The 14,084-nt window shown below is 44.7% G+C and overlaps 1 long non-coding RNA gene across 1 annotated transcript; it reads right to left on the bottom strand.

Moving 5' to 3' along the window:
* Nucleotides 1–773: 773 nt before the first annotated feature.
* On the bottom strand, nt 774–6,553 carry LOC120965250 (uncharacterized). Its single transcript, XR_005757847.3, has 5 exons — nt 6,096–6,553; nt 5,053–5,219; nt 3,934–4,155; nt 3,149–3,865; nt 774–1,393 (listed from the first exon to the last, which is right to left on the bottom strand). It is a non-coding gene; the product is annotated as an uncharacterized lncRNA (long non-coding RNA).
* Between the last annotated feature and the right edge of the window lie 7,531 nt (nt 6,554–14,084).

Below are 14,084 nucleotides of genomic sequence, written 5' to 3'. Positions count from 1 at the left end.
CCGACAAAATTGGAGGATGGTCACTAACAGTAATAGGTAAAACAAGCACTAAAAGATGTTGGGCCCCTCCCACTCTAAAAGGTAGGAACATGTTTTTATGAACCATTGATGAACTAGGACAAAACGTATTACAAAGACCAGACTAGGCACACAACAACCCAACCCAACCACTCGTGGATGGAAGAGGAGCCACCCCCCGCCGCCGCCTGCACACTAATAAATAGCAAACACACATGCTAGAAGAGTACAATATCTCAGCATAGGGGGTCACAAAAGGATCAACCAAAACACATGAGGTCTTTGAATTCCATCGTCATCTAACAAAGTAAGGCAAACACCTTGGGCATTGGTCACCTGGTTGCCACCCGATAATACCTCACAAAGAGGGGACGGTGTCATATAGGAATTATATAGTCTGATGAGCCATCCCATGATGTCAGGGCATGAGTGAGCGCTCTCTAAGAGGCAGGTATAGACACATCCACGTACGATGGTCCACAAATCCACGCTCCAGGAGTTTGGAGCGTTCCATCACTCACATAGCATGTGCCCAACACTTTTTCGCCAAATGCCAACCACAGCTGCCAACTGCTTGCCCCGCCTCACCCTCAATGTGTTGCCTCGCCCTCACGGTTACGTACGCTCAAACTACATCATCAGTCTCCATGCTAAGAGGCAAGTGGCCAATTCCACGAAAGGTATTCTATGCAACTAAGCCCTAGCGATTTTGGCATGATGATTGATAAGATGTATAGATGATGATCAATATTGAGTCCTACTGACTTCATTCTTGCAATAAGGTATTCATAATCAATTGATCGGACACTAGCTAGAGATGCATATTGGTCAGTGTCATTACTGAGTTCGACGCGGCAATCGGTAATATTCCTTTATTAAGTTGATATAGTATCTTCGTAGAATTTGGCTAGATTTTAATTACTAATTGTTTCTTTAATTCTACATTGTATGCACCTAGCTGTGGGAAAAAAGGGGAACCGAGTATATTAGTTGACAACATCGCGGATGTCTATAATATCCCAAAAATGTTAGATGGTTTGGTAATGTTATACATTGAGAACAAATTGTTGGATGAGATTTATATCAATCCCATAATTAGTGACTTGTCAAGTCCATATTTTCTAAAAGAAATTTTGAATTAATATGTATGTATTTTTGGAACGAAAATTGCTTGTGAAGCAATTTAATGTTTACTAGTAGAATGCCCGTGCGTTGCTACGGGCTTCTTATTATTTTTATCTGATTGCATATAAATATACATGTATTATTGTATAAAACTCAGTGAATTTTTGGTCTCTTTCAAGAACATCGCGTCAACATCCTTGTTGATGGATCATTTTGAACATCAGCATAATACATCTCCATCTCGCATCCTCTGCAAAAATAAACATATATAAAAATAAGAAGAGAGACACATTTTTGTATTATCATCTACAACAAATATGTAAGGAAGAACAATTATTCGAATATGTCTCTTCCAATTGTGTAAGACACGATGAGTTTTTAGTCCATCCATTGTATAGCTATGTCAATCGGTATTTTCAAAGCATCATTCGAAACCATCAGTTGTTATCTCTATTCTCCAAAAGTGAATATATAAACACATGTTAAAATAAAATAAAAATAAGATAAGGCCATATACAATATATATTCATTGCTCAACTGCTTGCTTCGAGCATCTGACGTTTTTTATTAGTGAGTCGCATCTCAATTTTAGTAAACTGTAAATTCACCTGTAAATCACTTGTGGGTAATTATTCTTCAGAAATGACCTGCTAGGGTGTGTGATATTTTTCACTATATAAAAAGTATGTGACATTTCTCTCATAGCAAGCAATCGGTTCCCTAAAAAAACCGCTCCTTTTCTTCTCATCTTAAAAAAAAGTAGTTCAATCGCGGACTGTCACCGCAAGGCACAACGCTCACACTCATATCTCATTACCCAGGCATGCTCTCCTCGCCACATCGTCGTCGTTGCCATCTCTCCCTCCACCACCTCCCCTCGATGTCATGTCATTCAGCTTGCAGCTTCCTCTCACCGCTCTCTCCTTCCCGGCATGGCGTCGTCCGCCCCTCCTCTCCTCTCCACGGCATCGGCCGATTCCCGGTTATAAGAAACATGCACTGTCGTAGCTGAGGGCAACCATCACAATGTGTTTTTGCTGCCATATGATATACGAAATGATATATATAATGCGATCTTTTGCCTCTTTTTCTGAAATAACTATTGTCGAGGTATGTGCCCGTGAGTTGCCACAGCCAAATTTTATTGGGATAAATTCTGAAGAAAATCAAATAATAAAAAAAGATTATCTTTTGGTGATGAAGCATAGTCATCCACGAGGTGCCCCGCACAGCCTCGCTCTCCATGGGAACTATTGGTCCGCTCAAACCAGGCAACTGCCGGTCAGCAGATTATGCAGCTAGTGTGGGTTAACTCCCTCATTGTGCTAAAGAAAGGCATGAACTACTCCTTTGCCGCGCACACTTCGAAGGGAGTATGTCCATTGGATTGTGTCGGAGAATTCATTTTCATGAAACTAATAAAATCTTAGGAATGACAAACTGTCGATGAGTATTGGTCTAGACATGGCCCTGCAGATCAATAATTATTTTTTCAGTTCCCTAAAACCAGAAGTGGAATTATTTTTCCAGGTATTTAGGGAGTTTGGATAAAAACCACATTGGGACCAGATTCACCTATATTTCTGTTGCCGCTTAGTAGTGTTTAACATGGAAACATGTTTATATGCAGGAGCACTCTGAAAGATACTTTCCCTAACATTCAATTGTCATCTCTTATGCATATATATGTTATTGATAACTGGTTTTGTATCTTTGACAACAATTTTCAATCTAGTCTGGTAGTGCGTTGCCACGGGCATTTAGGTAGATTGTGGATCTTTTCACTAAGAATCTCAATCAAATGAAAACCCAATAAAAATTTGTTTCTTATTGTTTTCAGCGTTACTACATAAGTAAAAAAGCATGAAAAATGTAGATCATTCTCATGAAGAATCCCAATGAAACCGAAACCCAATAAAAAACACATGTAGAAGAGGATGGCAAATTGCATGATCTAAAGTTGATTCAAGGGAAAACGGCGACCAAATGAGGTAAATACGCTCACTTTCAGTGTAGGTCAATGGCAAACATCCTGTCTCTTCCTTGCCGAGCTGCCCTCAGTAAACACTACCCTGTTCATCATGTCAACGAGCTTCCTCTCGGTGCAAATCCAACACGATTCAGCCTCTTCCTAACTAAGCAGCAAATTGATAAATTACCTTAGAGAACTGGGAAGAGCAGGTCATATCATGTTCATGGAGGTAGGTAAAATTCACTAAATGATATCCAAGCTGTACATAAGTCAAGTAATTTGATGATAAGCAATTTTGAGAATCTGCATGTACACTTCAATTAGAGCATGACAAGGAGAGCACATGAATAAAAATAGAAGGAGCTGGAACATGCAATAAATTTTGCTTGCATTACAAATTGTATTAGCAAAGACAATCGCATGAGACTACATTCTTGATTGAAGTTGCAGAATAGCAGAACACACATACTCAACATAGATGGCCCCATAAGAGTGAAAAAATGGTAGAACTGTGCACAGATTCATTTGTTAGTTGCTTAAACTGATAAGAAAGTGGAGATGACAGTTAGCAGAAAAAACTAAAATTTGTGGTAACTAAAAGGAGACCTATCTTCGTGCCCTGCACTATGAGAAAACCATATCAGAAAAAGAACATGCATGAACTTCCCAGGGTATCCGACGTTGCATAAAAGAATGCAAATGCAAGTGAACCCAGCTGAGCTCCTAGCCACCTAGTCAACCTCTGGATGCCTGCATCAGTGGAGTGTAAGATGCTCACTCACATGAGTGCTTCTGGAGGGGATCGGAATGGAAGTTACCTAAAACAGAGCGCGGAAGGTCAGAAACACCATGGGCCAACACGGTCGATGCCATGGTCGCCGGCACCTAGCTGCCACGGGCTTGGTTGCGGTAAACGGTCGCCGGCGGCAGCGTTGATGGCTCACCCTCATCGCAATCCTGCTCAGCCTCTCCCGGCACTCGTCTCAGTTCAAACCCTTCCTCAGCGCATTAAAGCTATCTAAGTCACCGAACATTGATCTCTGCAAACCATTTTGTTTGAATATTATAAAATAAGAAAATGAAATGGATTATAAAAAGCAAGGAAAAAACATATTTGGAGGAAGGCTTGTATTTATTTCATAACTGATATACTATAAAACTAAACAAAAACGTAAAACTACTACTTCTTCTAATTCAAATATTGAACTAAACAATATTCTGACAGTTGTCTACATTTATTTCTAGAGCACACATTTAAATAGACAAGACATACATTTGCAAGTGTTTCTTACTGCTCTCAACGAAATTGAACCATCCTAATCCTAATAATGATAGTCTCATTCAGTGCTAGATTTGTAACCATGAAGCAAACAAACGAATTTCAATATTTATCATGCAACTAATAACAAAGAAGACATACTGATCAATTGCTGCTCTCCAACTATTTCCCATAAGAAATGAGTCCTTACTGAAGGTCAAGTATTAAGATATGTACAGCTGAAACCAAGTAGGCAGCATGATAGCCCAACCATTAAACCTTCATTCGTGAGATGAAAAAGGGCAATGAAGATGGTGTCATATGTTGTCATGTAAACAATCTTGCTTCAACATCAAGATGCCACTATTTTGTACTCACAAACGAAAAAGATGACGATGTTTGCCGGCACTACCTCACAAATTAGTCAACAATGCAATACTAAGAACCAGAAGGTAGCCATCATCACTTGGTCTATATTCCTAGCTGCATTCAAGTGGTACAATTAACAATTCAGAATACTGATTGAAAATCCTTTTGGGGAAATTTGCTAACATGACAATGTACCTAGGAGATAATCCGTCTAATCTTTAGTCACTGAGGTGTTCAAAGACAACATTCAACTTCAGGAAATTAGCATATCTCTCCAATATATTTTTGGGGACAACAATATGAGCAATACCTGTGGACTGATAGGGACGGAGACAAGCGTCTGATTGCATGGTGGCAGAGTAGCGCGGGTCATCATGTAGGGGAAAGTGGGGAGTACGGCACAGTGGCATCATCCATGGCTAGGACTGCGACCACGAGGCGGACGAGGATGAGAGTGGCGGCAGGACGAAGTGGAACCTGTAAGCCAATCTTATGGTTAGGTCAGCAATGACATGCTATGATAGATCAAACGTCCAAACTGGAACCTATAAGACAATCTTAGTCGAGCATTCTATCAAAATGAAACCTGTAACCCAAACTTAGTCCAGTATCCTAAGTGTATTAAGTTGATGATAGAAAAGCAACACATTTTGTCCAAACAGTACATTGCTCATGTCTCGCCTGAAATGTTATATGGTCATGACAATAAATGATCAGGATTACTATTGTTTAAGGGGGTTCTAACTTCAAATGTACAGAACATCATAAAGCAACAACACTATGTGCATCAAGAGGTTCACTAATCTCATGCTAAAACATCTATTTCTGAAGTATGTTCGCACAACTATATTGAAGAGAACTTCAAGAAACAAAAGAATGTTGAGAGTGCACCAAAGGTGGAAACAAAAGCATCCATGCCCGCGATTTGATAGTCCAGCCAATACTTGATCAAAAGTATCAAACTGCTGAACTGAGATCACAGTGGACATTTATGTTCTTCAGTTAACCACATCATCGCTGCACGGATGAGTTATATAGGCATATGTGTAACGACGAAGAACCCTGTGGAAATTTTTTGATCTCAGAAACTACTTAACTCGATTCATTTCACACAATTCAGAAAATAATCTGATCCAAATATTCCGCCCCCAATGAACTCATTAGTGATATCATTGACACACATAATTTGCAACATCTCATAATCAATTGTTACCCCATATAAATGAGTCATGAACCTCACATTGGTATCCCATATGCGTGAAGCCTTGAACAAGATAGTCAGACATTGGGACTCCAAATTCACGCATATGGTCGAATCCGTAAACACAAGAACAGCCAAGCCTCGACCCTCACCTCACATGAGCTCCTCCTCCTTGAGGAGGTACTCACCAGCGTCGGACTGGTGGAGCACCACCACGGTGTTGGTGTCAGCCTTCGTGCCATCCTGTGCGTCCCTGGCAGCGACCCCAAACCCCAGGGAGGCAGAGACGCGTTCGCCACAGAGATGCCGATGACGCCGAAATCGCTGGACTTGGTGTTGTGGGTGATGCGCTCGAGCGCGGAGTTGGGCATGGAGTTGCTGAAGAGGAACGAGAGCGCGGGCGGCGAGGAGGTCGACCGCGTGGACGGTGAGGTGGAAGGCCCCGCCGTGGGTGAACTTGCGATGGGCGTTCGTCGGAGTCACTTGGCAGCGGGGCGCGCGTCAGAGTCATCCTGCGGTGCGCAGGGAGGTAAGCAAGGGTAGGGAGGTGCGCGGGGGAGACTGGCGGCGACGCGATGTAGACTGTAGAGGTGTGGGGGAGGAGGCTGTCGGCGGCGATGTGGGAGGGGAGAGAGGATTAGGTCGGTTTTTTTTGTTAGTAGAGAAATATAAACCAAATGCCCGGTGCGCTTGAGATGGAAAAATCGGTAGTGGGGCGTGGGCGCGGGGGGCTGGCGACGTCGTTTGTTTCGATGGGAAATGAACGAAAACCAGCGGTGGCCTATGGACTGAGATTTAGGAGTAGCAGAGATTAGGAAACGTAAGAATCAATGCGTTAGGAAAGTGAGGATTTTGAATTGATTTCCATGAAAATGAGATTTTATTGTTTGTAACGTGATATCAGTACCTGCCCGTTTGTGATGTGCCTGGTTTGAAAAGTTTGCAAATGTTAAGAAAGTTTTAATTGAGAGGATGAAAAATCAACGTGAGGATATGATAATGGAAGGTGAGACGAAAATAAACCAGATGAAATAAACCAGGCGAAAATAAAATGGACGAAAAAAACCGTGGATGCTATTCTACCGAGACATTAGGTGTAGAGATTAATACTATTATATGCATATGTGTATTGATTAATATTTTCATACTTATGCTAAGGGAATAAGGGGTGTGGGTCCAAATTGCGACCCCACCACCAAATTCTCAGGAACGGCCCTCTATTTGGCCCATGCCAAATAGAAGGGAGGAGCCAACAATTTTATTATTATTATTGAGGAATGAGGAGTCAACGTACAATGGGGAGATTTCTGCAAGAGCATCTCCAAAAACAGATACAAAATAGGCAGGTGATTCAAATAAACCATATATTTGTGTGGTCCCATTTTAGGGTTGCCTAGAAAATGAGCCCAAGGTGACGCAAATTTGCATCATGCGCAGCCGTGGCCAAACGTAAAAACGGGCGCAGACCCATGTGGCGCGTGCAGTGAAACGCCCATCAGCGCCCCCACCCACGCGCCGCCAAATTGGCGCCCCCACCCACGCGCCGCCAAATTGGCTGCCACCACATCTCCCCTGCCTCTCTCCACCTCCCCCCTCCCTCTGCGTCATGGTGCCACCGCCAACGAATCCACCTGTCCATGCCCCCCGCCGCCACTAAATCTGTCGCCGCTGCCCCTCCAGCCCCCCGCCTCCCTGCAATCCCCACCTTTCTCTACGTCCATCGGCGCCGCCACCCTCGCCGCAACCACGATGTCACCGCATCGCCATGGAGGAGCTCAACCGGCTCCCACGACGTTCTTCGGCGTGACTCCATCGGTTACTCAGCCAAGATCACACAGGATGGCGTGCGGTACTATCTCGGAACGAATGATGAGCTGGAGCTCACCAACCACACCTTCTGGAAGGACGAGGAGGAGAAGAAGGACGTGGAGGACGAGGTGTGTTGGAATTATGCCCTAGAGTCAATAATATTTGTATTATTATATTTTTCATATTCATAATTAAATAGTTTATATTCTATGACTATTATGATCCTGGAATATATGATTCAGTGGAAACTAATATGCACATGTGGAATGATAAACAGTTATATAAAAGATTCCTAGTCTTGCCTCCAGGGATAGCTCAAGTGTTGTTGGTGATCATGCTTTCCGGATCTTAGGATGTCGATTAAGTGTTAAATGATAGTCCTAAAACAACATTGAGATTATGACGTTGGAAGAATGATCATATTGAATCGACCCAAAATTTGTTTGTTACGAATCGAGTAATATCGTTTATAATGAATTGTAATAACACGGAGTGCTAACGTGTGATTTTGCTCCTTAGACCATGAGAGTATCATAGTCACTTATTACTATACGGTGAGCTTTGGAGTTGCTCAAACATCACCTGTAACACGGCGATCATAACGATGATGACCCACAAGTATAGGGGGTCATTTGTAGCCTTCTTCGATAAATAAGAGTGTCGAACCCATCGAGGAGCTAAAGGTAGAACAAATATTCCCTCAAGTTCAATCGACCACCGATACAACTCTACGCACACTTGACGTTTGCTTTACCTAGAAAAGTATGAAACTAATTTGCAAGAATAAAACTATGACTTTGCGAGAATAAAACTACGAATAAATTGCAAGGTAATAAAAGTAGATAGGTTTTTGTCAATAAGAAAGTCATTTGTCCCTAGGCAATCGATAACAAGTACCGGTAATCATTCTTGCAATTTTATATGAGGGAGAGGGATGAGCTAACATACTTTCTCTACTTGGATCATATGCACTTATGGTTGGACCCCTAGCAAGCATCCGCAACTTCTAAAGATCATTAAGGTCGTGAAACCCAACCATAGCATTAAGTGTCAAGTCCTCTTTACTCCCATACACCATAACCCACTTATCCGCGTTTAGGCTGCTGTCACCCCCGCAACACTGACAATAAGCCAACCATGAACATATTGCAACACCCTACAGCGAGGACCCCTCACGTTTAAGGGAGACGCAGGGCACCGTAGGGCAACACCATAAATAAAATATACAATCATACCAACCAAGATCAAGATTAACCCACAGGACAAAACTGATCTTCTCAAACATCATAAGATAGCCGCATATCATTGGGAAATAATATACGGAGTTGAGCACCATGTTTAAGTAGAGATTACAGCGGATAGAAGGGGTGTTACACCACTGTATAGAGGGGGAGAGAGTTGGTGTTGATGGTAGCAAGATTGTTGATGTAGATTGCCGTCACAGTCCTAGCCCCGGCGGCACTCCGGCGCCACCGGGAGAGAGGGGGAGAGAGCCCCCCTCCTTCTTCTTCTTCCTTGGCCTCCCCCTAGATGGGAGGGTGATGGCTACTACACAACCTTCTTCTTGTAGACGTTGTTGGGCCTCCAAGTGCAGAGGTTTGTAGGACAGTAGCAAATTTCCCTCAAGTGGATGACCTAAGGTTTATCAATATGTGGGAGGCGTAGGATGAAGATGATCTCTCTCTCAAGCAACCCTGCAACCAAATAACAAAGAGTCTCTTGTGTCCCCAACACACCCAATACAATGGTAAATTGTATAGGTGCACTAGTTCAGCGAAGAGATGGTGATACAAGTGCAATATGGATGGTAGATATAGGTTTTTGTAATCTGAAAATATAAAAACAGCAAGGTAGCAAGTGGTAAAAATGAGCGTAAGCGGTATTGCAATGCTAGGAAACAAGGCCTAGGGTTCATACTTTCACTAGTGCAAGTTCTCTCAACAATAATAACATAATTGGATCATATAACTATCCCTCAACATGCAACAAAGAGTCACTCCAAAGTCACTAATAGCGGAGAACAAACGAAGAGATTATTGTAGGGTACGAAACCACCTCAAAGTTATTCTTTCGGATCGATCTATTCAAGAGTCCGTAGTAAAATAACACGAAGCTATTCTTTCCGTTCGATCTATCATAGAGTTTGTACTAGAATAACACCTTAAGACACAAATCAACCAAAACCCTAATGTCACCTAGATACTCCAATGTCACCTCAAGTATCCGTGGGTATGATTATACGATATGCATCACACAATCTCAGATTCATCTATTCAAACCAACACAAAGTACTTCAAAGAGTGCCCCAAAGTTTCTACCGGAGAGTCAAGACGAAAACGTGTGCCAACCCCTATGCATAAGTTCACGAGGTCACGGAACCCGCAAGTTGATCACCAAAACATACATCAAGTGAATCACATGATATCCCATTGTCACCACAGATAAGCACATGCAAGACATACATCAGGTGTTCTCAAATCCTTAAAGACTCAATCCAATAAGATAACTTCAAAGGGAAAGCTCAATTCATCACAAGAGAGTAGAGGTGCAGAAACATCATAAGATCCAACTATAATAGCAAAGCTCGCGATACATCAAGATCGTGCCGAATCAAGAACACGAGAGAGAGATCAAACACATAGCTACCGGTACATACCCTCAGCCCCAAGGGTGAACTACTCCCTCCTCGTCATGGAGAGCGCCGGGATGATGAAGATGGCTACCGATGAGGGATTCCCCCTCCGGCAGGGTGCCGGAATACGGTTCCGATTGGTTTTTGGTGGCTATAGAGGCTTGCGACGGCGTAACTCCCGATCTATTGTGTTCCCCGATGTTTTTAGGGTATATGGACATATATAGGCGAAAGAAGTCGGTCAGGGGAGCCACGAGGCACTACTAGAAAAAAGGCTGTTAGTGGCGCACCAGCTTTTGCTATTAATGGCACACTATAGGTGCGCCACTAGTAACAAATAGTAATGGCGCACCTCTGGTGCGCCATTAGTATCCCAGATAATAGTGGCGCACCACATAGTGCGTCATTACTATGTTCAAGAGTGCGCCATTACTATGCCTCCTAGGGGGCCATATTTACCTTCACGTATGCCCCTAAGTGCGCCATTACTATGCCCCATAATGCGCCACTGGTATTTAGCCTTGGTGCGCCACTAATTCTCAATATGGTGCGCCACTACTATGAATATTAGTAATTATTATTTTTTGCTTTTCTGGTATTTGCACAGGTTACAAAATACGTTACAACACAGAATATAAACATCACACAATAGAATTCATCATATTAGTCTCCAAATTCGAAATAGCGAACAAAGTTCAAACATTAGCCAAGTTTAGGTCTCGAGTCATTAGAAAAGTTCATCATATTAGCCGAGTTTGTCATCACATTACAAAGTCGATATCGATCATCTAAACTACCATCACACAGAAGAGGGTAGCGGTCACGATGAGCATCATGGCGATGAAACTGGTCTTCATCCGGTTCCTCCTCCGCTCCCTCCTCTCTCCCGCTAGATAGCGCGCGTATCTAGCTTCCGCCTCCGCCCTAGTGGTGTACCCTTTGTAACTGTTACCGCTGAAACGGTGAACCTGTCTCCGACACTCCTCCCAGTCGTCGTAGACTCCGGGAACCTTACCCTTGTAGACGACATACGACGACATCTCTATGCACTAGACAAACAAAACGTTAGTAGCAATTCACAGATAATATATAAGCAATATATAAGTATGCAACAAAAGGATCGGAAGAGAAAAGCAACACATTAATAGCACGATTCATGGTCCTACTAATAAATAGCATCGATAAGTTGAACGACTGTCCAAACTAAAGAGACATACAAGTTCATTAAAGTTTAATTACAACATGAGCTAATCGATATTTCAGAACTACATAGCATCAATACTTTCGACTCGACTCAGGGACCGGAGCGTGGATGAAGCCGCCGTCTTTCATGATGGTCATGAATGTGCGGTCGTTGTCAGCCTGCATTTGTAGCTTTGTTTCTATTTCACTGTTGGACGGTTGATATTTGAGGTAGAACTGCCCCGAGGTACGAAGGACATCTTGATAGATGATTTCCGCAAACTCCGACTGGATGCGAAAGAATTCTTGTCTGATGTCCTCGTCTTGGATTGCCGACAAGCGTGCGGCCCAATCTTTGAGATTATTTGGTAGCATAAGGTGATTATGGTCCCGTACGATCGCCCGCATGTGATGGAGGGCGTAGTAGGCATCCTTCTGACTGCCAGGCAACTGCTTGACGTAGGGGAACATCGTTACATGGGTGAACACGTGCTTGTCGTACCTACAAATTGGCCTCCTGAAGGTGCCTCCAGATTTGGCGTAGCCGGGGAGAGCATCATCAAGAACTTTCTTGATATTTGTGTAGTCTTTCTTCGACTGACGGTCCGAGTCGAAATACGTGGCCATGGAATATTTCAGGCTTAAGAGAATGAGTGTGAAATGTGTGTCACTGCACAAAACACGGAATGATAGAAAAAAAAGAACGATCGAAATCTAAGAAATCATATGTTACGGGGCGGTGAGGGGATGACTTACTCGGAAAAGTAAGGCACGAGGAAGTTATCCTTATCTGGGCTCGCCAGAATGACGCCTTCGAGGTATGAACTCGCAACTTGCCAGTCCCCAGCGCTGCCCAAGATCTTGGCACGCATGTAGAAGGGGTCGACTATCACGATGTCCGGGGTCTTGTCTCTAATGATCCACATCTCCATACTGAGCGAAAATAGCCGAATGAAGGTGTAGTGCAGCGGATGAAGGTTAAACATTGCGAAGATGTCATCAAACCGCAGGACAATCATACGCCCGATGGTGCTATCGACAAAGCCCTTGCCCTCTGGCACCTTGGCCACGAAAACCGGGTATGCCACATCATTCTTGGAGAGACGCCGCTTCTCCATAGAAAGAACACCGTCATGCAGACTCCGCATAGCACCGGTTGCAGCATTGAGCAGATTAGTCGGTAGCATCGGCCTACCCGCAACATGCACCCTCCTCGAGATATCCTTAGGTATTGGTGGCCCGTCCTGAGCACGGATCGTACTCGGTGCCGGCTGGCTCGCACCCTTGTTATTCTTTTCCGTCCTTTCTGCTTCTTCTGCTGTAATGGGATCGAGTTCTGCTCAGAGACCACCTTCTTGAGTGTGTTGGGGCTGATAATATTTTGCACCTCGGCTATTTGAGTCTCGGTGAAGGCGGCAGCTGGAGGCGTCTCCTGAGAACTGAACGCCAGACGACGCCTGTTGCAATTGGGTTTCTCCGTGGTACCAGCTAGATCGTGATCGTCTTTTGCAGGGTTGGGTTCTTGAGAAGGAGGCCCCAAGAATTCGTCACCGTACCCATGTTCGTTGAAGTACTTATCGACGTTGGAAAATGTACCATCGTCGTCGTCCGGATCCTGTGCCATATGCATGTCCGGATCAGCTGACGGCGGTAGCGTTGCGGCGGTCTTGCCATGGCTTGGCACCGGCACGACTGGCGGTGTTGTCTGTGGGGTGGTGTCCCCCGCCCCCAAACGAATGTGGCTCTTCGGCCAAAGCATGGACCAGCTTAAGCAGGCGCTGAGGGTCATCACATCATCTTCGTCGGCCCCAGGGGGTCCATACGGAGGTAACAAGTCGTCGTAGCCCCGCAGCACTAGAACCAGTTGAACCCTATACACGGTGGGTGGCATCGGATTACCGTGGAACACGCGGTTTCCCGGTTGAACGATTTTGGCCTTGGCGACATCGATCAACTCGCTGTCCACGAAGTGTAGGAGAGTGCATGGAACGTCGGTGGCGCCCTGCGAAAACATTTAGGGCATCAGGGATGCCCAGTCAAAGGCAAGGAGATGAAGTCATCGGCCGAGGCTTAGTTACCGTGATGGCGTCGAGCTCGGCTAATGTTGAGGCACCGCCAACGGCGGGCGTGCAAGTGACGGAGGGGCCGCTTGCTGCCGAGGTGCCGGCCGGCGTATTCTTCCCACACCCGGGTGCATTAAGCTTCAATGCCGGCGCCGACGCCGGAGACACCAATGCCGCCTCCGCCGGAGACACCAATGGTGCCGGCGCGTTGCGCGAGTTGCTGCCCATGAAGCTGGGAATCGGGGGCGGCCCCTGTTGGCCGCCCGCAATCCACGCCCGCAGCCCCTCAAGCAAGGTAGGCATAATGGCAGTGATCGTCGCTCCCAGTCGGTCTCGCACTTGCTCTTGGACAATCTCCGGAATCCGCGCCACTTGTGCCTTGAGTTCTTTAACCCCGCGCTCCTGGCTTTCCGAGCTGGTCTTTCTCTCCTTTCGCCCAGCCTTATAGTATTCCG

Source organism: Aegilops tauschii, chromosome 5 (assembly GCF_002575655.3).
Source record: "Aegilops tauschii subsp. strangulata cultivar AL8/78 chromosome 5, Aet v6.0, whole genome shotgun sequence".
Classification (NCBI taxonomy): domain Eukaryota; kingdom Viridiplantae; phylum Streptophyta; class Magnoliopsida; order Poales; family Poaceae; genus Aegilops; species Aegilops tauschii.
This window is presented reverse-complemented; position numbering and strand designations above follow the sequence as displayed.